Source organism: Nerophis ophidion, linkage group LG23 (genome assembly GCF_033978795.1).
Source record: "Nerophis ophidion isolate RoL-2023_Sa linkage group LG23, RoL_Noph_v1.0, whole genome shotgun sequence".
NCBI lineage: Eukaryota > Metazoa > Chordata > Actinopteri > Syngnathiformes > Syngnathidae > Nerophis > Nerophis ophidion.
Genome location: NC_084633.1, coordinates 5,344,360 through 5,371,055, shown reverse-complemented (window position 1 = coordinate 5,371,055; position 26,696 = coordinate 5,344,360). Strand labels below are relative to the sequence as shown.

The window sequence follows — 26,696 nt, the reverse complement described above, 5'->3', positions numbered from 1 at the left end:
TGGCTTTAGCACCAACAATAACATTTGTATGGACAGTATGAAATATGCAATTTTCAGGTAAACGTGTTGTGTGTAAACATTGTTTTACATAAACAAATCATCTAATTCTAATTACCCCGTTCCAGATATTTACACAAAACAGTTTTTGCAGAGCTTAATTATATCTTTAAAAACATGTATAGTTTTTAACATCACTTTTACTTTTTAGGAGGACTACTGACAAGGATGAGCTACTAGCAGCGTGGTGCATTCAGTGACAGTCTAGAAATACGTCTTCTAGGGCTCTTGTTTGACTTTTACTCTACACTAAAACTTAATTTGGTTCAATAGTGGGTTATTTTGTGTAGAATACAAAACAACCCACTTTGAATCATACTAAAACCGGGGAATCTGAAAACCAATATATTTTTTTTAAACAACTTCAAATACACCAAATCCAAATATACTACCAACGTGACAGCACATTACTGTGATTACCTTTAGCTCTGTCACATTCATTGTACCTATTCATAGTACATATGCTGTAAAAATCTCTTACCTTCTGTTTTTGTAATCACGGCATCAACAGTTTTAGTTGAATGTTTGGCGACACATCGAAATTTGGCCCTGCTGTCCCAGTCGGCTTGCCTCACTCGGATCTGACTGACTCCCGTGTAAAGGTTGTCCTTCTCCACTGAAGGATACTGAATGAAGTCAGACAAATCGGCCCCATCTTTGCTCCACGCAAATGTCAGTGGAAGGGGTTTGAAGCCGGTGGCCAGACAGCCGAGAGTGACCATGTCTCCCGCTACGGAGCCACATTGCATCAGAGGAAAGACAGTGGGTGGGGCTGGTGTGCCTGTGAGAGGAAAAGCAAGTTGTCAGTTGAGATCAAATTAAATGAAAATAGTAAAGGGAAGACACATATTAAACCATATTTAAATTGTATGAACAGAAAATAAGTAGTCGGTTATGATACAATTCCATGAAAATGGTGAAAAGATGACACACCATATTTAAATTGTAGATCAAATTGCACAATAGACCTTATTATATTTTACATGTCACAAATTATTTGATTCTCATTTGACATTTTGAGTAAACGTTTTCTCAACATTGGAAAACATCTATTATATATATATATATATATATATATATATATATAGATATATAGATAGATAGATATAGATTAGCTCACTCAAAAGCTTAGAAAAACGAAACCTATTTGATTATTAAAGATATCACAGTGCAGAAACTCAAATTCAAGCAAAATAATCATTGTCTTATTTCATAAGACTCTGTTGCTGTCGATGATAGATCAATTTGCAACTATATGCTATAATAATCTGTCAAACAACCAAGAAGATATGAGTCGCCAAAGCGCCACCATACTCATTTTAGGTGGGGTTTTTTTTCAATTATGTAATATCTCAGAGATTTTAGCATATATTTGGCTACTTAAGATAGGCAAATAGGTCTAATTCAACTGTTAGTATACTGAAACTACTTGATATCAACAAATTATTGCACTACATCAGAAATATTAAATAATGTACTTGTCCTTTCCAGTAGAATAGAATTACCACAAATATTGACTTACCAGATGTAACTGTTACTTGGGTTCCTTTTCCCCAGTAGTCCAAGTAGTACCAAAGTGACATAAAGTAAGAGCATTCTAATACAAAAACTTTTCAAATATAGAATAAAAAATTTCTCAAAAGGACGTAAGAATTACTTACCAGATGTAACTGTGACTTGCGTTCCTTTACCCCAGAAGTCCAAGTACCAGTAGTTATAGCTGTCACAGTGATAGAACATAATGTGTTTACAATGAAAATACTGTTATATATAAAAAAAAAAAAAATTAACACAGGAAAAAGCTGTTCCTCAAAAATTATTTCTCAGGCAACTCCCTTGAGATTTGATATTTTTTCCGGTTTGCTTTCTAATGTCTTGATTGTGTTTGGATGCATAACCAGAGATAGGTAGTTATGTGCTACATTATTTTGTTATACATTTACTCAAATAACTTTTGGGATAATTGTACTTGTCTGAGTAGTTTTAACACAACATACTCTTTTTACTTTTACTTGAGTATTTTTGTAAAGAAAGAAACACCACTTCCACTCCGCTACCTGAAAAATAATTCTGATCGCTACATGTTGGTCTAGTGAGGGAGGTGACAAAGAACCTGATGGTCACTCTGTCAGAGCTACAGCATTCCTCTGTGGAGAGAAGGGAACCTTCTCCAAGGACAACCATCTCTGCAGCAATCCACCATTTAGGCCTTTATGGTATAGTGGTCAGATGGAAGCCATTTATTCGTAAATAGTTTGCTTAAACGCACCTGAAAGATTCTGACCATGAGAAACAAACTTCTCTGGTTTGATGAGACAAAGATTAAATTCTTCACCATGAATGCCAGGTGTCATGTTCGGAGGAAACCAGAATCCGCTCATTACCAGCCCAATACCTGCCCCACACTGAAGCATGGTGGTGGTAGCATCATGCTGTGGGGATGATAATGCCTGCAAACATTTTTAGGGCTCTGTGGTCTCTAATAAGCCTGCGTACTTGAAACACAAATTTCAGGACGGAACATACGGCACAATACAATCAGCAAGATGTGATGGTGCTAAATAGTTTGGTATTCTGTAGCTGAGTAACAAAACGTTAATGTCGCGCTTTAAGTGTACTGGTAGCCGGTGCCGGTGGGCCAGTATCCACGTAATATGATCAAACCTTCTAGTCCTTGTCAAAAGTTTAACAGCCACATTTTGTACCAACTGCAATATTTTAAAGCTGGACACGGGGAGACCCTAGAAAAATACGTTACATTGATTAATACAAGACGTAACAAATGCATGTATAATGATCTCTAAGTCACAAGTGGACATAATGGGACACATTTCTTACAACAAAGTACACAGTCTTCAAGTCAGATTAATTGTGTGTTAAACACACTTGGTCAGTAAAACTGATTCTGACTCTGATTTTAATGATATTAAGGGTGTTATAGTGACATTCCTAATGTGATGCAGAAATGAGAAAGTTGGGTCAAAAATAATCCCGAGATTTTTTTGCAGAGTTTCTTGGAACAATTGTTTTATCGAAATTCAAAACGGTGATCGCAAACAAGTGTTTGTTTCTAGCAGGACAATAATCAACATTTCCGTTTTCTTAGAGTTAAGATGCACAAAGAATAACCATTTTGGTACAAAGAATTAATACTATGTCTGCTGCTATTTTAGCTGACGAGTATGTTCTGACCCAAAAAGGAATTTTCAATAAAGCCTTTTCTCCGTTGCAGCATGGTCCAATCACGCACCATCACATAAGTAGGCAACATGTGGCACCATCTAACTATGGCACATGTTGAAGAGGTTCATTTAGCCTACTGATGGCACAGTTAAAGTAAGCCAAGATGGCGGCGCCTTGACGGGCTACGGCTATAGACGCTCATGGGAGAAAGAAAACATTTGGCAAAGAATACCGGACAATTCTGCAAATTTCATGGCTGGCTTACAGCGTGGACGCTCCGTGATCACTTACGACCGACAGACGATTCTGGATGTGGATAGATCAGGCCGTTTTGGACTGAAAGATGCGCGGGGCGGTATAGCTCGGTTGGTAGAGTGGCCGTGCCAGCAACTTGAGGGTTGCAGGTTCGATTCCCGCTTCCGCCATCCTAGTCACTGCCGTTGTGTCCTTGGGCAAGACACTTTACCCACCTGTTCCCAGTGCCACCCACACTGGTTTAAATGTAACTTAGATATTGGGTTTCACTATATAAAGCGCTTTGAGTCACTAGAGAAAAGCGCTATATAAATATACTTCACTTCACTACGTTGGACCACCTCGCTAGCATGGGAATACTTCGCCGGCTACATCCAGCGGCCTCATAATGCAGCGGTGTATAGTACCAGCGGGGACCGTCAACGGAAGACACGTAAGCGGTGTGATCGAAAGCAGAAGCGCGGATGCCAAGCGGGGCTAACAACAAAGCAAAAGGCTAATCCCCACAAAACACCGCTTCTTTCCATCCTGAAGCTGGATTTAAATAAAAGACGCGAGCCTGCTAGTCTGGCTGAGAAGTCAGTTAAGTTAGAAACAAGTTTTTTTCTGCTATGACTGTGTCAGAGTTGGACATGTGTTCTACTGAGGTGGCGAATTATGATGCGTTCAGTTTATCGCAGCACCAAGCAAACAATCGGAAAATTCCCCTCATATCAATTCCTAAATATGGTCGTAATTATTTTAAGTGCACTACGCATAATAAACGCAATATTATTAATATTGCTACTACATATTATTTGATCAAAAACTCCTTAAAAAAGCCCACTACCTATAATATGGGCTTTTTAAACATAAGATCATTGTCTCCCAAAACGTTATTAGTTAATGAGGTCATTAGAGACAACAATCTTTACGTCATCGGTCTCAGCGAAACCTGGCTTAAAGCAGACAACTTTTTTGCACTAAATGAGACATCTCCTCCTAACTATACGACAGCGCATATTGCCCGTCCCCTTAAAAGGGGGGGGGGGGGGGGGGCGCACTAATATACAACGAAAACTTTAACCTTAGTCCTAATCTAAATAATAAATATTAATCGTTTGAGGTGCTTACTATGAGGTCTGTCACACCGCTGCCTCTATACCTGGCTGTTATCTACCGCACCCCAGAGCCCTATAATTTATCAATGAATTCTCAGAATTCGTTGCTGATCTAGTGACGCATTCTGATAATATAATAATAATGGGGAACTTTAATATCCATATGGATACCCCATCGGACCCACCGTGCATGGCGCTCCAGACTATAATTGATAGCTGTGGTCTTACACAAATAATAAATGAACCCACGCATCGCAACGGTGATACGATAGACCTAGTGCTTGTCAGGGGTATCACCGTTTCCAAAGTTATGATACTCCCGTACACTAAAGTAATGGCAGATCATTACCTTATAAAATACGAGGTTCGGACTCATGTTCGGCAAGCTTGTAAGAATATTAACTGCTATAGCAGCCGCAACATTAATGCTGCCACAACGACAACTCTTGCAGACCTACTGCCCTCGGTAATGGCACCATTCCCAAAGTATGTGGGCTTTATTGATAACCTCACTAACAACTTTCACTACACCCTGCGCGAAACCATTGATAGTATAGCACCGCTGAAGTTAAAAAAGGCTCCAACAAGGCGTACCCCATGGTTTACAGAAGAAACTAGATCTCATAAATTATCATGTAGAAAGCTGGAACGCAAATGGCGCACGACTAAACTTGAGGTGCACCATCAAGCATGAAGTGATAGTTTAATAACCTATAAACAAGAGCAAGATGGCGGCGCCCAGACGGGCTGCGGCACTGCGGAGCTCTTGCTAAAGATGGAACATTTGGCGGAAATGCCGGACAGTTCTGCAGACTTCATGGCTGGCTCGCATCGTGGTCACTCCGTGATCACGTACGACCGCCAGACACTTCTGGATATGGACATATCGGGCCGTTTTGGACTGATAGACGCGTGCTTGTTCGACGTGCTAACTAGCATGGGAATACTTCGGCGGCTACATCCAGCGGCCTGTGAAGCAGCGTAGTCTAGTAGCAGCGGGGGCCGTCTACGGAGCAAACGCCAGCGGTGTGATCGGAAACGCGGATGCCGAGCGGGGCTAAAAACAAAGCAGAAGGCTAATCCCCACAGAACACCACTTCCCTCCATCCTGCAGCCGGATTTAAATGGAAAATGCGAGACTACTGGTCTGGGTAAGGAGTCAGTTAAATTAGAACAAGTTTTTTCTGCTTTGAGTGTTTCAGAGTTGGACGTGTGTTTTACTGAGGTGGCTAACTATGATGCGTGCAGTTTATCAAAGCAACAAACAAACAATCGGAAAATCCCCGTCACTGAGGTGGCTAACCATGATGCGTGCAGTTTATCAAAGCAACAAACAAACAATCGGAAAATTCCCGTTACTGAGGTGGCTAACCATGATGCGTGCAGTTTATCAAAGCAACAATCAAACAATCGGAAAATTCCCGTCGTATCAATTCCTAGATATGGTCGTAATTATACTGAATGCACTGGGCATAATAAACACAACATTATTAATATTGCTACTACGGATAATTTGATCAAAAATTCCCTAAAACAGCCGACTACCTATAATATAGGTTTTTTAAACATAAGATCATTGTCTCCCAAAACGTTGTTAGTAAATGATATTATCAGAGACAACAATCTTAACGTCATCGGTCTCATCGAAACCTGGCTTAAACCAAACGACTTTTTTGCGCTAAATGAGGCATGTCCTCCTAACTTTACACATGCGCATATTGCCCGTCCGCTTAAAAGGGGTGGGGGGGTCGCACTAATATACAACAAAAACTTTAACCTTAGTCCTAACATAAATAATAAATATAAATCGTTTGAGGTGCTTACTATGAGGTCTGTCACACCGCTCCCTCTACACCTGGCTGTTATCTACCGCCCCCCAGGGCCCTATTCGGACTTTATCAATGAATTCTCAGAGTTCGTTGCTGATCTAGTGACACACGCCGATAATATAATCATAATGGGGGACTTTAATATCCATATGAATACCCCATCGGACCCACCGTGCGTAGCGCTCCAGACTATAATTGATAGCTGTGGTCTCACACAAATAATAAATGAACCCACGCATCGCAACGGTAATACGATAGACCTAGTGCTTGTCAGGGGTATCACAATTTCCAAAGTTACGATACTCCCGTACACTAAAGTATTGTCCGATCATTACCTTATAAAATTCGAGGTTCAGACGCATGTTCGTCAAACTAATAATAATAATAACTGCTATAGCAGCCGCAACATTAATACGGCCACGACGACAACTCTTGCTGACCTACTGCCCTCGGTAATGGTACCATTCCCAAAGTATGTGAGCTCTATTGATAACCTCACTAACAACTTTAACGACGCCCTGCGCAAAACCATTGATAACATAGCACCGCTAAAGTTAAAAAAGGCTCCAAAAAAGCGCACCCCGTGGTTTACAGAAGAAACTAGAGCCCAGAAATTATTCTGCAGAAAGCTGGAACGCAAATGGCGCACGACTAAACTTGAGGTGCACCATCAAGCATGGAGTGATGGTTTAATAACTTATAAACGCATGCTTACCTTAGCTAAAGCTAAATATTACTCAAATCTCATCCACCGTAATAAAAACGATCCTAAATTTTTGTTTAGTACGGTAGCATCGCTAACCCAACAAGGGACTCCTTCCAGTAGCTCCACCCACTCAGCTGATGACTTTATGCAATTCTTTAGTAAGAAAATTGAAGTCGTTAGAAAGGATATTAAAGACAATGCGTCCCAGCTACAACGGGGTTCTGTTAACACTGACACGATTGTATATACGGCGGATACTGCCCTCCAAAATAGTTTCTCTCGTTTTGAGGAAATAACATTAGAGGAATTGTTACGTGTAAATGGAATAAAACAAACAACATGTTTACTTGACCCTCTTCCTGGGAAACTGATCAAGGAGCTCTTAGTATTATTAGGTCCATCAGTGCTAAATATTATAAACTTATCACTTTCCTCGGGCACTGTTCCCCTAGCATTCAAAAAAGCGGTTATTCATCCTCTTCTTAAAAGACCTAACCTCGATCCTGACCTCATGGTAAACTACCGACCGGTGTCTCACCTTCCCTTTATTTAAAAAATCCTCGAAAAAATTGTTGCGGAGCAGTTAAATGAACACTTAGCGTCTAACAATCTATGTGAAACCTTTCAATCCGGTTTCAGGGCAAATCACTCCACGGAGACAGCCCTCGCAAAAATGACTAATGATCTATTGCTAACGATGGATTCTGATGCGTCATCTATGTTGCTGCTCCTCGATCTTAGCGCTGCTTTCGATACTGTCGATCATAATATTTTATTAGAACGTATCAAAACACGAATTGGTATGTCCGACTTAGCCCTGTCTTGGTTTAACTCTTATCTTACTGATAGGATGCAGTGTGTCTCCCATAACAATGTGACCTCGGACTACGTTAAGGTAACGTGTGGAGTTCCCCAGGGTTCGGTCCTTGGCCCTGCACTCTTCAGCATCTACATGCTGCCGCTAGGTGACATCATACGCAAATACGGTGTTAGCTTTCACTGTTATGCTGATGACACCCAACTCTACATGCCCCTAAAGCTGACCAACACGCCGGATTGTAGTCAGCTGGAGGCGTGTCTTAATGAAATTAAACAATGGATGTCCGCTAACTTTTTGCAACTCAACGCCAAAAAAACGGAAATGCTGATTATCGGTCCTGCTAGACACCGAACTCTATTTAATAATACAACTCTAACATTTGACAACCAAACAATTAAACAAGGCGACACGGTAAAGAATCTGGGTATTATCTTCGACCCAACTCTCTCCTTTGAGGCACACATTAAAAGCGTTACTAAAACGGCCTTCTTTCATCTCCGCAATATCGCTAAAATTCGCTCCATTCTGTCCACTAAAGACGCTGAGATCATTATCCATGCGTTTGTTACGTCTCGCCTTGATTACTGTAACGTATTATTTTCGGGTCTCCCCATGTCTAGCATTAAAAGATTACAGTTGGTACAAAATGCGGCTGCTAGACTTTTGACAAGAACAAGAAAGTTTGATCACATTACGCCTGTACTGGCTCACCTGCACTGGCTTCCTGTGCACTTAAGATGTGACTTTAAGGTTTTACTACTTACGTATAAAATACTACACGGTCTAGCTCCATCCTATCTTGCCGATTGTATTGTACCATATGTCCCAGCAAGAAATCTGCGTTCAAAAGACTCCGGCTTATTAGTGATTCCCAAAGCCCAAAAAAAGTCTGCGGGCTATAGAGCTTTTTCATTTCGGGCTCCAGTACTCTGGAATGCCCTCCCGGTAACAGTTCGAGATGCTACCTCAGTAGAAGCATTTAAGTCTCACCTTAAAACTCATTTGTATACTCTAGCCTTTAAATAGACTCCCTTTTTAGACCAGTTAATCTGCCGTTTCTTTTCTTTTTCTTCTATGTCCCACTCTCCTTTGTGGAGGGAGTCCGGTCCGATCCGGTGGCCATGTACTGCTCGCCTGTGTATCGGCTGGGGACATCTCTGCGCTGCTGATCCGCCTCCGCTTGGGATGGTTTCCTGCTGGCTCCGCTGTGAACGGGACTCTCGCTGCTGTGTTGGATCCGCTTTGGACTGGACTCTCGTGACTGTGTTGGATCCATTATGGATTGAACTTTCACAGTATCATGTTAGACCCGCTCGACATCTATTGCTTTCCTCCTCTCCAAGGTTCTCATAGTCATCATTGTCACCGACGTCCCACTGGGTCATTATTGTCACCGATGTCCCACTGGGTGTGAGTTTTCCTTGCCCTTATGTGGGCCTACCGAGGATGTCGTATTGGTTTGTGCAGCCCTTTGAGACACTAGTGATTTAGGGCTATATAAGTAAACATTGATTGATAAACGCATGCTTATCTTAGCTAAAGCTAAATATTACTCAAATCTCATCCACCTTAATAAAAACGATCCTAAATTTTTGTTTAGTACAGTAGCATCGCTAACCCAACAAGGGACTCCTTCCAGTAGCTCCACCCACTCAGCTGATGACTTTATGAAATTCTTTAATAAGAAAATTTAACTCATTAGAAAGGAGATTAAAGACAATGCGTCCCAGCTACAACCGGGTTCTATTAATACAGATACGACTGTGTATACGGCGGATACTGCCCTCTAAAATAGTTTCTCTCGTTTTGATGAAATAACAGAAGAATTGTTACAACGTGTAAATGGAATAAAACAAACATGTTTACTTGACCCACTTCCTGGGAAACTTATCAAGGAGTGCTTTGTATTATTAGGTTGATCAGTGCCAAATATTATAAACATATCACTTTCCTCTGGCTCTGTTCCCCTAGCATTCAAAAAAGCGGTTATTCATCCTCTTCTTAAAAGACCTAACCTCAATCCTGACCTCATAGCAAACTACCGACCGGTGTCTCACCTTCCCTTTATTTCCAAAATCCTCGAAAAAATTTTTGCAGAGCAGCTAAATGAACACTTAGCGTCTAACAATCTATGTGAAACCTTTCAATCCGGTTTCAGGGTAAATCACTCTACGGAGACAGCCCTCGTAAAAATGAGTAATGATCTATTGCTAACGATAGATTCTGATGCGTCATCTATGTTGCTGCTCCTCGATCTTAGTTCTGCTTTCAATACCGTCGATCATAATATTTTATTAGAGCGTATCAAAACAAGAATTGGTATGTCAGACTTAGCCCTGTCTTGGTTTAACTCCTATCTTACTGACAGGATGCAGTGCGTCTCCCATAACAATGTGACCTCGGACTATGTTAGGGTAACGTGTGGAGTTCTCCAGGGTTCGGTCCTTGGCCCTGCACTCTTCAGCATCTACATGCTGCCGCTAGGTGACATCATACGCAAATACGGTGTTAGCTTTCACTGTTATGCTGAACGCACCCAACTCTACATGCCCCTAAAGCTGACCAACACGCCGAATTGTAGTCAGCTGGAGGCGTGTATTATTGAAATAAAAAAATTGATGTCTGCTAACTTTTTGCAACTCAACGCCAAAAAAACGGAAATGCTGATTATCGGTCCTGCTAGACACCGACTTCTCTTTAATAATACAACTTTAACATTTGACAACCAGACTATTAAACAAGGCGACTCGGTAAAGAATCTGGGTATTATCTTCGACCCAACTCTCTCTCGTTTGAGTAACACATTGAGAGTGTTACTAAAACAGCCTTCTTTCATCTCCGTAATATCTCTCAAATTCGCTCCATTTTGTCTACTAAAGACGTCGGGATCATTATCCATGCGTTTGTTACGTCTCGTCTCGATTACTGTAACGTATTATTTTCCGGTCTCCCCATGTCTAGCATTAAAAGATTACAGTTGGTACAAAATGCGGCTGCTAGACTTTTGACCAGAACAAGAAAGTTTGATCACATTACGCCTATACTGGCTCACCTGCACTGGCTTTCTGTGCACTTAAGATGAGACTTCAAGGTTTTACTACTTACGTATAAAAAAACTACACGGTCTGGCTCCAGCCTATCTTGCCGATTGTATTGTACCATATGTCCCGGCAAGAAATCTGCGTTCAAAGGACTCCGGCTTATTAGTGATTCCCAGAGCCCAAAAAAAGTCTGTGGGCTGTAGAGCGTTTTCCGTTCGAGCTCCAGTACTCTGGAATGCCCTCCCGTTAACAGTTTGAGATGCTACCTCAGTAGAAGCATTTAAGTCTCACCTTAAAACTCATTTTTATACTCCAGCCTTTAAATAGACCCCCTTTTTAGACCAGTTGATCTGCCGTTTCTTTTCCTTTTCTCCTATGTCCCACTCTCCCTTGTGGAGGGGTCCGATGTAGTACTGGCTGTCCAGAGTCAGGACCCAGGATGGACCGCTCGTCCAGAGTCGGGACCCAGGATGGACTGCTCGCCTGTGCATCGGCTGGGGACATCTCTGCGCTGCTGATCCGCTTCCGCTTGGGATGGTTTCCTGTTGGCTCCACTATGGACGGGACTCTCGCTACTGTGTTGGATCCACTTTGGACTGGACTCTCACGGTTGTGTTGGATCCACTATGGATTGAACTTTTACAGTATCATGTTAGACCCGCTCGACATCCATTGCTTTCGGTCCCCTGGGGGGGTTGCCCACTTATGCGGTCCTCTCCAAGGTTTCTAATAGTTATCATTGTCACTGTCACCGACGTCCCACTGGGGTGAGTTTTCCTTGCCCTTATGTGGGCTTGACCGAAGATGTCGTCGTGGTTTGTGTTGTGGTTTGTGCAGCCCTTTGAGACACTGGTGAATTAGGGCTATATAAATAAACATTGATTGATTGAAGGCTCATGTGAAAATACTGCAAGAAACCTAGGCAGTTAATAAACAGCTGTCCCTTGTTGAAGTGAACCAAATCAAAACCAGTAGTTCTGGTAAAGGCCCCTTCAGTGCCATATTCCTTTTAAAAGTGAGTGTGCGGATCAAGCTGTTCATTCCCCTTTTATTATGAAGGGTGCTGCCTCACTGACTGATAGCATTGTAAAAGTCCCAGTTACTATTTTACGTGATACTGCAGACTCAGTCTATTTTTCTTCGTGGTGTGTTGCCTCTTTCACATAAAACCTCCTTAAAATGTAACGAGCTGGTGTAAGGCTTTGGAATTAAATTTGCTAGATTAACCATTCACTCTGGTGTTGCGAGCAGTGAGCGGAGACGGGCCGCAGTGGCAATTTTTGATGTCCCTCGGTTCAAAGCCCGTACGTTGGATTTTAACCCAGGTTGGGGCACGGGTCCTGACTGTTGTTTGTGCTGATACACCAAATAGCAGTTCAGAATACCCACTCCTTTTGGATTCCCTCGACGGAGTACTTGAAAGTGCTCATGGCTCATGGAACCCCAGAGGACAGGTACAACATGGGAAGAGTTTGGCAAAGCCATGGAAAATGACTTCTGGACAGCTTCAAAGTGATTCTGAACCATCATCTGCCGCCTCTGGTGAGGGAATCAGTGCAATTTCAACACCGTATATGGTGGGAATGGTGTGCTGTTGACCTGAACTCAGGACGCTGTGGATCGGTGGAGGGAATACTTTGAAGACCTCCTCAATCCCACCTCCACGTCTTCCTATGAAGAAGCAGTGCCTTGGGAATCTGTGGTGGGCTCTCGTATTTCTGAGGCTGAGGTTGCCGAGGTTGATAAACTCCTCGGTGGCAGGGGTCCAGGAGTGGATGAGATCTGCCCGGAGTTTGTTAAGGCTCTGGGTGCTGTGGGGCTGTCTTTGCTGACAAGACTCTGCAGCATTGTGTGGACATCGGGGCCGGTGCCTCTGGATTGCAAGGTGGTTCCTCTCGTTAACAAGGGGAACCGGAGGGTGTGTTCTAAATATCGTGGGGTCACACAAATCAGCCTTCCCGGTAAGTTGTGTCTGGTTGTACTGGAGAGGAGGCTACGCCGGATAGTCAAACCTGTGATCAAAAGCAGCAGTATGGTTTTTGTCCTGGTTATGGAATTGTGGACCATCTCTTTACTCTCGGTAGGGTTCTTGAGGGTGAATGGGAGTTTGTCCAACCTGTCCACATGTGCTTTGTGGACTTTGAGAAGGAATTTGACTGTGTCCCTCGGGAAGTCCTGTGGGGAGTGCTCTGAGAGTATGGGGTATTGGACTGTCTGATTGTGATGGTCCCCTTCCTGTATGTTCGGTGTCAGAGCTTGGTCCGCAAAATAACTTTTATGGATAGAATTTCAAGGCGCAGTCAGGGCATTGAGGGATTCCGGTTTGGTGATTGTAGGATTAGGTCTCTGCTTTTTTCAGATCATGTAGTCCTGATGGCTTCATCTGGCCAGGATCTTCAGCTCTCACTAGATCGGTTCGCAGCCAAGTGTGAAGCGACTGGGATGAGAATCAACACCTCCAAATCCGAGTCCATGGTTCTCGCGCGGAAAAGAGTGGAGTGTCAACTCCAGGTTGGGGAGGAGATCTTGCCCCAAGTGGATGAGTTCAAGTACCTGGGAGTCTTGTTCACATGTGAGGGAAGAGTGGATCGTGAGATCGACAGGCGGATCAGTGTGGCGTCTGCAGTGATGCGGACATCGGTCCGTCGTGGTCAAGAAAGAGCTGAGCCAGAAGACGAAACTTTCAATTTACAGGTCAATCTATGTTCCCATCCTCAATTATGGTTATGAGCTTTGGGTTATTACCGAAAAGACAAAATCCTGGGTACAAGCAGCCCAAATGAGTTTCTTCCATCGGGTGGCGGGGCTCTTTCTAAGAGATAAGGTGAGAAGCTCTGTAATTCGGGAGGAGCTCAAAGTAAAGCCGCTGCTCCTGCACATCGAGAAAAGCCAGATGAGGTGGTTCAGGAATCTGGTCAGGATGCGCTCCGGACGACACCCTGGGGAGGTGATTAGGGCATGTCCGACCAGTAGGAGGCCACAGGGAAAACCCAGGGAACGTTTCGGCTGGTCTGGGAACACCTTGGGATCCCCCGGGAGGAGCTGGACAAAACGGCTGGGTAAAGGAAAGTCTGGGCTTCCCTGCTTCAGCTGCTGTAAACGCAACCCGACCTCGGATATGTGGAAATAGATGGATGGATGGATAGATGGACCCATGCACTCTCTTCAGGTGGCCTTTTTTCTCTTCACCATTCACTGTGTTACGTGCACCATTTTATTGATTATTTCCCATTGCTCTTTACCTTGTAATTGTTTTAGTGAAGTAGTAGCTAAACATGATAAACATGACATACCAATACATGATTTGATGCAATCTAAAAGAATGTTCTGATCAACTGTATTGAAGGCAGCACTGAGAACAACACTGATGTAGCGTGCCTTTCAGCTGAGCTAGCGCTATATTATACCATACCCTGAGTTACAATAGGTTACCATTTTGAGCGTACCATTACCCACATGTTTGTGATGAAAGCGTCACTTTCCACTTCACCTCCGCATCCTGACAGGCAGCAACGCCCTCTGACTGGTGCTGTTGTAGAGCATCTGCACAGGGGTCCCCAAACTTTTTTGCACCACGGACCGATTTAATGTAGGCATTATTTTTAGAGACCGGCTTTCCATTTGTGGCAGACAATTACAGCAAAAATAAGTGCAATAAAAATACAACTCATTATAATGCTGGGGGGCTGGTTACTTTGCAATGAGATCCCCAGCAGGTTGATGGTAACCTGCTGGGGACTGCAGATGGAAATCAGCCTTTGGCTACAATGTGTCACATTTATATTTGATATTTTCATTAATGTGCATTGTAACATGTCAAAAAGTCAAAACAAATATAACAAATTGTAACTTCCTATGCGGAGTTTTATTGTACATCTATAAACAATCTTATTGGTGTGTCTCGTGGGACAGGCGAAAGTTAAGTTGGAGAAAATGCAATCGTTTATAAATGATTTAATGTTTCTTTGCGGCCAGGTAGCAAATGCGTCACGGACCGATACTGGTCCCCGGACCCGAGATTGGGGACGCCTGAATTCTACAGTACATTCAGTGTCATTGAATCATCAATTAAAACTATTTTCTTCTCACCTTTTTCTGTTCTCTGCTCCACTATGGTAAACTTTTCCCAACCGCGCCAACAAGTTTGTTTCAGAATGCCTTCCTCAAACAAGTCTGCACATGTGCAGTAAATAACGTGTAATACTCCATTGCGTGAGAAGGGAGAGGGGATCTGTCGCAACAGTCATCTTTGATTAAGTATTTTTAAATACATAATTTAAGACAGAAATAAGTAAATACTTGTTTTAAATAGAAGGAAACTTTAATCATCGTTTTTCAAACGTTTGGGGGCCCGTGGAAATCCGGGGGCCCCAGGCATCTGCCTGTGTCCTGGTGACAACGTGTATCTTTTATCCGTTGTGTTCTTGGCTTACAATATTTCTTTGTTTGTTGGCTATATTACAAAACACCTGTGAAAGAAACGGTCGCTTCCTGTGGTTTATTAATATCAACCAGACAGGATGTTGATAAGCACATGTCCAGAATGTTGGAAACATTTTATCAGGGTTTTCATATTAGTTGTACATTTAAAAAGCATTATAAGAAATTCAACATATCTTTTATGAGATATTTATTTGCATATTGCTAATTTATTTGCTCACTCAAGTCACACTATATATAACACTTATTTACCTTGTTTTCTGCTGTCTTTGTTTTCCATGTGCTCATTGTTCCATGGTCTACACCTTTTTCCATCATTAGTACACCTGTGTTTTGCTGTGATCCTTGTCTCCCCTCCAATCAGCTCTCTCCTTCCACTTGTCCAGGTACTGCACTTCTGGTACGTTCTATTGATGCTAGCCTTAGCCAATTAGCATTTTGCATATCACATGGTCATTTTGCAATTTAGCAACCATCGATTGAATCAAAATATGCTTCCATTATATTACAATGTACCACATCTGTTGTTAGCATATTGGCTGTTTACATTGTTAGCATAATTAGCATCACCTTTTTAAAAAAGGCCTAAAATCAACAAGTCGGTCTTAAACCCGGGGCAGGAGTTTTGCTGAAGTTTTGCGGAGCTGTTCAGACTTAAGGTCTGCAGTTTCGTTAATGTGTCTGTGAAATATTCCAACAGGTAGAGACAAGCAAATCAAAAGAAATGACAGTAATTCAGAATTTTTTTAAACAGTTATTGCTTTGTGTCATTTGACTAAAACAAAGAAATGTTGCAAACTATGGTATATTATATCAGTTTTATTTTATCTTTTAAATTAGTGTTTGCAGTTTTGGGTATATTATTTAGATATATGATATAAATGATGTAAATTTAGTTGACAATAGAGTTTTTAATACTATTGTGTTATTGTTAAAATCACACATTCTAGTCATGTGACGCATATTTGACAAAGATAAGCAAATGACCGTTTTCTCAACGCAATTTCTGTTATGTACGTGGGGGGGTAAAGGGGGACGACACCACGAAGAAACTCCGGTTACCCGGTTTATTGTAACCTTTGATGAGTGAGTGGGATGTGTATGCTACTCTGTTTGATGCAGGACTATGTGTGATTTTAACCATGTGAATAATACCAGACGATATTGTACGTGCGTGATGGATGAATCTTTCGGCAGGCCAAGAGAGCGAGGCAAAAAGGGTGTCCGTAAGCAGGCAGAGTGGTCGAGGGCAGGAGAGAAGCGACAAGATCCGTGTCCAAGTGAGGGTCAAAGATCGAGGAAGGCAGTCCTAAGTCCGGAGTTTGGTCGAGGCAGAGAGCTCGAGCACACGGCACAAGACGGGTACTGCGGGAGAAACAAGGAACATGAGACGAGGGAACAAGGAGGACGAAGAGAACGAATGCGAGGACAACAGGAAGCAAGCCAGAGACTTACGTACTACGATGAGTTAACGACGTTCCGGCGTTCATTCCAAGGGTCGACTGGTCTTTATGCTATCCCCCTGATTATTACCAGGTGCGCTGATAGCCAATAGTCTGCAGCTGCAGCGTTGCATGGGCGTGAAGCGGGGGGTGTTCTGGCATACTGCCAGCCTGAGTGTTGATGGATCTTGCTGCAGGAAAATTGTGGGTTCGAGACCACGCCGTGGCAAAGTTTTTGCAAGTGAGATGATGGCTAACTAATCCTAGCCTCCATGGCAAGAAAATAAGCAACAGTAACATTGACATTCTTTAAAGTGATATCACTGGAGGACTAGAGGATGAGGAACAGCTAAACATGCTGCACTAAACACCAGACGAGGACACAATAAGCCATGCTAATCACTAAGCTAGAGCTTTTGAATGTAAACAGGGGTGGGCAGACTGATAAAACTATTTGACAGAAACAATGCCAAGTATATTATTTGTATATGGTTGATACTACAGTGATTAGATGGATATTTTTTACTATTATGAAAAAAAATTCTGTCATTCTTTTGTTATTGTTTCCAGGAGTTTAGGACTTTATAGAAGAAGCTTTGCTAAGGTAGATCTCTTGAATGTACACAAGGGCCGGCGGCCAATTGATACAAATATTGACTGTACTGATACCAAGTGTACTGCAGTATCATTATATAGTCAATACTACAGTGATGAGATCAATATATTTTATCATCACAAAATATTTTTTTCAGTTTTGTTTTTGTGTACAGGACTTCAGGATTTAAAACCAAAGCCAATAGTTGTTTTCACTTATGTTTGGTTATTTTGCACCTCCAAATTTATTTCACTAAAATATTGCTCAAAAACATTGTATGTACTAAAATAAATAATACAATAATTTAAATATTTAATTGTTAGCTTTTTTCAGACAGCCGTTCTGTGTTTTGTTTTTATAATTGTGATGAAAATGTAATTAGTCAATGATGTTACAACAGAAAGTAACCAGATTTTACCAGTAAATTTGCATATAGATTAATAATAGTTATGATAAAAAAAAATGTTTTTAAAAAACATTAAAGCATTCTACACAAGGCTTAAGCTGTTTAATTTTGTTAGGTTTCTTTTCTCTTCCTGCCCCCAAGATGAACCAAACCGTGACATTAAAACCAAGGTATTTACTAAAACGGGATTATGGTGTTTTTTTAAACCCCAAATGCATACCCATTATTGTAAATTTATAGTTACCAAAATGTTTTAGAATAGGTTCAAAGATTTGTCTTTACAGATTAGTGATACTAAGAATCTATAATCCACAAAATGCATATCTTTAACTCATCTTATTTCCAGCCATGTGATGCAAACTAAACAACTACATGTGTGTTTTAATTCACAATTTAGCAAAGGTATTAATTGTTTCAAATCTAATGTTTACAGTGTTAATGTTTTGTAACAAATAAACGTGTTTTTAATTGAGCTAAAAGTTTAGTCAGTCAGTTAGTTGACTCTGATTTAGTTGGGGAAAATATGTATCAACCTTTTAGAGCTAACAATGTGCATCAGAGGGCGTGCACACCGCTTGAATAATGAGAGGTTTTTGTTATGATGTGTAACACTGTGCCACCCCTCTTTGTGTAATAACCACAGTGACACAAGCCCATACAAAAACCTCCCCAGTCCAGAACGTAGCAGAGGATTTTTTTTTGGACACGGAAACAAAGGTAGGAAATATTTATATTTAACAAAGACTTGGAATATACAAAGTGTTTTTTTTAGCAGGGTATATGTGTACAATTTTTTTTTTTCGAGACTTTGGAACAGCAAATAGTAGAAACATCTAAGCCTGTAAGGTTTTATATATATATATATATATATATATACATATATATATATATATATATATATATATATATATATGAATACCACTTTTGATATTATTTAATACAAATATTATGCATACTCTATATTTTCAAACAGAAACAAAGGCAAAGAGCAACAATTCAGCAGGACTTAAGAGTCGAACAATGTCTAAAACGTTGACCAAAGTCTTAAATGTCAAACTGTCATCAAGGAAATGTCCAGAGAGAACAGTCAAAGCAGTAAGTTGTTTTACTTTATTTCAGTTTCATGTAGAACTTTCTTTTGCATTGGTTAAATTGCCTTTTCTCTTGTATGACAGTTTGAAATGTAAACACTTGACTAAAACATTGCCTGTACAGGTTGTTTTATTGGTTTAACTAGTGGTTCTCGTACTTTTTTCACGAAGTACCACCTCAGAAAAAACGTGTCTCTTTAAGTACCACCATAATGATCAACATTAAAATAAATTAGCATGGTAGGGCTAAGTATTCATTAAAAACAGGCCAGGGGTTTTATTTAACAAGTATCTTCAATAATTTGCTCTGACTTAACATAACTGAACATAACAAGCAGTTTGAACAGTAACACTGTTTTTGAATATAGCAAAATATAACACTGTACTTTAATTAAGTGAATCTTTGGCGTACTACGAGTCGTACACGTACCACAGTTTGAGAATCCCTGGGTTAAACATTGTCTCTCATTAATTTTATCTGTTAAGGTTAGTGAAACTAATGTCACTGTATAATATATACATTGACATTAAATAATTAAAACCCCTTCATCAGGTGACTGGGAATAATATTTGTGTTGCCCATACATTTAACACAGATATCCTCAAAGTTATATAATCAATAGTCACTGACTTATGGGCAATAAGTTGCTAAGTCACACCAGTGCCCCATCAAAGACGTTATGCTTAATGGTTGACATGTTTTTTCAACCAATCTTGGTCAGATTTTACAGACATGTCCTTGTCCATCTCGTGAAGATTTGTAACAAATTTTGTGGCAATTTGGCTTCACACCATAAAGTTGCAGTTGTTTTTTCCCACTGTAGAGCACATTGAACTGCATGAGAAATTTCAAGTCAGTTTGCCTTTTGCGGTCAAACTTTGGAGTTTGATAAAAGTGTGTATATTTGTCACAAAATAATAGCACAGGCAACACAGCAGGGGTGCTTGAATGGTGTTGCTCTATTGTGATCAGAGTTGTGGCCTTGAGTCAAAATGTTGATGACTTAGGACTCAACTTGAAAATATCAAAGACTTGCAACTCGACTTGGACTTGACTGACCCGGACTCAAGCATTACTACTTCCTAAGATTTGAGAAGATGTGTCCTCAGCTGTGATCACAAAAATCAATATAATTACAGATTTAATATCTTGCCCACATGAAAAATTTGCATTGCAGCATATTCGCTGATTCATGTCCCAGCAACCACTACCTAATAATAAAGATCACACGCGACAATAAAGTGAAAATTCTTCTTGCCGCAATTGTGCAGCCAATCTTGTATTTAAGACCTTTGCAATCTCAATTGTCATTAACAGTTAAGAGTACTTGACTACACAACATGCTGTCTAAACTTACAGTCCCACTAACTACTTATTTACTGTGCGGGGAATAATACACAATAACTAACAATAAACATGTCATAAAACAAAACTTTATAAAGTACAAATTGTGACGCAAAAGACGACAGAACACCTTATACACGTCAGCACAGGTGGAGAACAGCCTGACATTGTCTATAAAAAGTCAAAAATATTAAAGCTCAATGACTTGATAAAATTGCAAACAGCTAAAATGATGTACAAAGCAAATTATAACCTGCTACCAAAGAATGTACAACAATTCTTCTCAACTAAAGAGGAGAAATATAACCTTAGAGCAGGGGTCGGGAACCTTTTTGGCAGAGAGAGCCAAGAAGCCAAATATTTTTAAAATGTATTTCCGTAAGAGCCATATATTTTTTTCAACACTGAACTCAACTCAAAGCGTGCATTTTCAAGTAAGACCAACATTTCTAGAGTATAATAGGTCTCTTATTCTTTGTAATAACATTGTTATTCTGAAGCTAACTGTGGAGGGGGCGTGGCCTGTGGGCCTGCAGCGAAGCGGGGTGTTGCCAGGGCCGACCTCGAAATCAGCGACAGGTGCGTAGATGGCCCAGCTTGGCCTTGTTTTCTAATCACTTGTCACTCTGTTTATAAGCAGCAGCCAGGAGAGAGCGAGAACGAAAGAGAAAAAGACAAATGCTCGAAAGCAACTAAGAGACTTATTGAAAAATTAAAAAATATTGTAACCCCGGAACAGGCTCTCATGTCGGTGCCTGGTGGTCTGAAGAACCCCCAAGAGGGCAAGTCCCACACTAACCAATAATAAATAATTTACTTCTTACCATTAACGCAACTTCTTGAACATAAAAATGCATGAGAATGTTTTATATTTTGAACGTTATTTTGATTACAAGTGGAATTATTCATTATTTATCGTGCTGAAAAAGAAGGTCAGTAGATGTATGTATTTGTGGGCGCTCTGAACTGGGAAAGGGGTAGGATTAAATAAGCTTGGCTTCTTCCTACTCCTTTTCGGGCGTGATGTAAAGTGAGGTAATATTGTATTGTCTGTATTGTATTGTGTTGTAAATATTAATGTTCGAAATAAACTAAGAAAAGAAAGAAAGAAAAGTGTCTATGCATGTACACAATATGATGAAAATAGATTATTATCCATCCATCCATTTTTCTACCGCTTAATCCCTTGGGGGTTGCGGGGGGCGCTGGTGCCTATCTCAGCTACAATCGGGCGGAAGGCGGTGTACACCCTGGACAAGTCGGCACCTCATCGCAGGGCCAACACAGATAGACAACATTCACACACTAGGGCCAATTTAGTGTTGCCAATCAACCTATCCCCAGGTGCATGTCTTTGGAAGAGGGAGGATGCCGGAGTACCCGGAAGGAACCCACGCAGTCACGGGGAGAACATGCAAACTCCACTCAGAAAGGTCCTGAGCCCGGGATTGAACCCAGGACTACTCAGGACATACACACTAACCCCTGTTCCATCGTGCTGCCATACTTTAATATATTTAATCTTTTTTTTTGTCAGTTTACACACACATTTTTCCCTTTGGTTTCTTACTTAATGTTCAATGTATTGTTTATTTGAAAAAGAATCACAACTTGCCCAATTTCGACAGATTTTCATGCGGTTCACTTTGTCAACGTCCAAAGATGTGTTAATAATAAACTCAATAACAAAAACAAATTTTATCAGGAGAGTAATGATTTCATTTTACGACGATTTGATTCAAATAATAATTGCCAGTACGATTAAGGGTAACTTTAAGCCAAAGTTTTTAGGCAAAAATTCAAGCAGTGAGACTGTGAAATAAATACTGGATACTGCAGGTGAAGTTTCCTACATTCTTATGTCTTTTAAGGGGATTAGATTTAAATGAATTATGGATACAGACAAGCAAGTAAACTAGAATTAATGGTCAATGTATTCACATCTTATTTAGGTGCCACCATCACTTTCGCTTGAATTAACAAGAGTAAACCTTTTCTGCTCTCATTTTCAGTAACATCAAAAGTGCAACCAAAATATCTTTTAAGCTGAATTTGCACTAGATTTACCAACCACTTTTGCTGTTGTCTAATATACAAATAATTCAAATCCAGCATTAATGTAAATATTTAAATGTAACCAAATCTCTTCAGGTTAAATGAACTGTGGTTTGACCTGCAACTTCCAGCGTCCGAAGTGTAGGGCGTTTAAAGCACTCTTTTGAAAGACAAACTTTGAAACATCACAGATGATAAAACATGTTTGGCAGAAGTGTGGTTTCTTTAATATACTGTAATTCAGTTCTATTCAACTTTCCAATCAACCCCAATAACACCATTCCGGCCTCCAAATTCAGTTCAAAACTTAGGAGAAAAAAAATATTTTTGCAGCAAATCCCTAAAAACAGTAGAGTGCTCCTGTTGTATGGAGGAACTCGAACCACCGTAAATACATTGACAGATCCTTGCATTGACATTTTAACCTTGCTAGCAAACATAGAACACAGGTGTCCAAACTTGTGATTTACATAACTTTTTCATCATTTGGATTATTCAACTGGTGGACCGCGAGTGTAGTTTCAAAAAAAAAAAAACCTTGTGAGTAACTCACATTTTTGCAGATTCTTTCCAACACTAAATTGCTGTCATAGAAATGATCTTTGACTAGCTTTTTTTGTAGAATGTCCTTAAAAACAACAGAGCGCTCCTGTAAATCTGACAAAATAAATAGACAAAAATCAAATATCTACTGCAGAGGACAGTGGTTCTCCAGAATATACAAACCCCGTTTCCATATGAGTTGGGAAATCGTGTTAGATGTAAATATAAACAGAATACAATGATTTGCAAATCATTTTCAACCCATATTCAGTTGAATATGCTACAAAGACAACATATTTGATGTTCAAACTGATAAACTTTTTTTTTTTTTTCAAATAATCATTAACTTTAGAATTTGATGCCAGCAACACGTGACAAAGAAGTTGGGAAAGGTGGCAATAAATACTGATAAAGTTGAGGAATGCTCATCAAACACTTGTTTGGAACATCCAACAGGTGTGCAGGCTAATTGGGAACAGGTGGGTGCCATGATTGGGTATAAAAACAGCTTCCCAAAAAATGCTCAGTCCTTCACAAGAAAGGATTGGGCGAGGTACACCACTTTGTCCACAACTGCATGAGCAAATAGTCAAACAGTTTAAGAACAACGATTCTCAAAGTGCAATTGCAAGAAATTTAAGGATTTGAACATCTATGGTCCATAATTGTTATGATCCGTACTCAAAACTTCTTCACATATTATTTATTGTTCCATTGTTGTCTCATTCTCCGTCTGACCCGCTTACTTCCTGTTAAGTCAGTCACCGTGGTTACACATTAGTTTCACCTGCTCCTCGTTTTCGACACACACCTGTTTCTCCTTGATTACTCCCTTTATAAGCCTTCCCCTTTTCATTATTCTTTCTGGGACTCTAGTTTGCTCTCATGCAACTGTACGACTGGTATGTCTTTCTCGCTAGCTCATACACTAAGCCACTTGCCATTTTAGCTCTCATGCTAATTGTGTTTTGTTTCACATTTTGTGCCTTTGTGCCAAGTTTAGTTTATGTGTACTTCCTAGCTCTCACGCTAGTGTCTTTTGTTTGCCTTTATTAGCACCAGTGTTTCTATTCATAGCACCTTTTTGTAGAATAAATCTGTTACACCTTACCTTTGTTGTGTTCATTGTTTTGACGCATCCTCGAGGGAATAAAACCCGGCACCACGATGCCAAACAGACGTTACAATAATATCATCAAAAGTTTCAGAAAATCTGGAGAAATAGCGCCACGTAAGCGGTATGGCCGGAAACCAACATTGAATGACCGTGACCTTCGATCCCTTAGCAACACTGTATCAAAAACCGACATCAATCTCTAAAGGATATCACCACATGGGCTCAGGAACACTTCAGAAAACCACTGTCACTAAATACAGTTTGTCGCTACATCTGTAAGTGCAAGTTAAAGCTCTACTCTGCAAAGCGAAAGCCATTTATCAACAACATCCAGAAACGCCACCGGCTTCTTTGGGCTCGAGATCATCTAAGATGGACTGATGCAAAGTGGAAAAGTGTTCTGTGGTCTGACGAGTCCACATTTCAAATTATTTTTGGAATTATTGACATGGTGTCTTCCGGACCAAAGGGGAAGCGAACCATCCAGACTGTTATCGACACAAAGTTCAAAAGCCAGCATCTGTGTCGATATGGGGGTGCATTAGTGCCCAAGGCATGGGTAATTTACACATCTGTGAAGGCACCAGTAATACTGAAAGGTATATAAAGGTTTTGGAACAACATATGCTGCCATCTAAGCGCCGTCTTTTTCATGGACGCCCCTGCTTATTTCAGCAAGCCAATGCCAAGCCACATTTAGCACGTGTTACAACAGCGTGGTTTCGTAAAAAAAGAGTGTGGGTACTTTCCTGGCCCGCCTGCAGTCCAGACCTGTCTCCCATCTAAAATGTGTGGGGCATTACGAAGCGTAAAATACGACAGCGGAGATCCTGGACTGTTGAACGACTGAAGCTCTACATAAAACAAAAATGGGAAAGAATTCCACTTTCAAAGCTTCAACAATTAGTTTCCTCAGTTCCCAAATGTTTATTGAGAGTTGTTAAAAAAAAAGGTGATGTAACACAGTGGTGAACATGCCCTTTCCCAACTACTTTGGCACGTGTTGCAGCCATGAAATTCTAAGTTAATTATTATTTGCAAAAAAATAAAAAATAAAGTTTATGAGTTTGAACATCAAATATTTTGTTACATCTAACACAATTTCCCAACTCATATGGAAACTGGGTCTGTACAAAATAAGACTAAAAGTGTGAAGGCACAAGTCAGGGCCCCCGGTCCTCAGCTTTCTGAAATTACATTGAAATAACATTGTAAACATAAAAAATGCAGCACAACAAACAAATATTGGGCAAAACAAAGAGCAACTTCCTGTAAGCAAGCAGAAGTTTTAGCGGGCCATTTCCTGACAAACTCAACAGTGTGAAGATGTAAAATTTGTACATGCAATTGTATCCATCCATTCATCTTCGTCTGCTTATCCAAAGTCAGGTCGCGGGGGCAGCAGCCTAAGCAAACATATATTAACTCCAGGCCTACCATAGCTCAGGTAACAGTCGCTAACACATTTAGGCACGTCGAAAAAATGGGATTTAGAAGTGAATACAGTTCTTTGGATTCCATTTTGGGGCAGCACGGTGGTACAGGGGTTAGTGCATGTGCCTCACAATACGAAGTTCCTGAGCAGTCTTAAATTCAATCCCGGGCTCGGGATCTTTCTGTGTGCAGTTTGCATGTTCTTCCCGTGACTGCGCGGGTTCCTCCCACCGCCAAAAACATGCACCTGGGGATCGGCTGATTGGCAACACTAAAATGGGTCCTAGTGTGTGAATGTGAGTGTGAATGTTGTCTGTCTATCTGTGTTGGCCCTGTGATGAGGTGGTGACTTGTCCGGGGTGTACCGCGCCTTCCGCCCGAATGGAGCTAAGATAGGCTCCAGCATCCCCCGCGACCCCAAAAGGGACAAGCGGTAAAAAATGGATGGATGGATTCCATTTGACGAGCGACTAGAACATGTTTGTCACGCTGAACAGTGTTGTTGTTTTTGTTCTAGTCTGCTGATGCTTTGTGTTGTTGTGGTTGTATCTGGCACAGTAATACACAGCCGTGTCTCCAGGCTGCATATTCTGTCCATTTAGAGTCACTGTGTTGCTGGAGGGGTCCACATTAATACTGAACTGGTTCTTCAGTGAGTCCTTGTAGTAAGAGTATCCAGCACTCGCCGTCCCAATCCACTCCAGTCCTTTCCCAGCAGGATGCCTGACCCACGATGTGTAGTAGCTAGCCACAGAATAAGACACCCCACAGTCGATCCTCAGACTCTGACCAGACTGCAGAGTGACAGACGGTGGCTGGGTCAACTCTTCACACTCGACACCTGCGGAGGAAAAGTTATTAGATATCGGATGTTAGGGATCTAAGGTCATGTGTGCCTCAGTGACACTCACAGGAACCTGCAGCCAGCAACAGCAGCACAACTACACGGAACATGGTTGGTACTCAACTTGTTCTGATGGGATGGAATGTGTGCAGCTTTTATAGCACGCTGCATGGTGGGGGGGTCACTTTGCATGCAGTGGCACTACAGGTGTGCTGCAAGATGACCGCTCATTACGTAAGCTGCAATACATTTTACAATCATGTTTACTATTTATCTTTTTTTATTGAAACTGCTATTGCACTAGTTTCATTGTTGATACAGTGACTTTGCTTAGATTTGTGCTTATGAATTAAAATAATACTATCAATATTTTTATTATTTTAGGATATTAGA

The 26,696-nt window shown here is 40.9% G+C and overlaps 1 pseudogene; it reads right to left on the bottom strand.

Annotated features, from left to right (window-relative positions):
• LOC133541786 (uncharacterized) overlaps nucleotides 1-26,433 on the bottom strand; it is a 40,033-nt pseudogene extending 13,600 nt beyond the window's left edge.
• Between the last annotated feature and the right edge of the window lie 263 nt (nucleotides 26,434-26,696).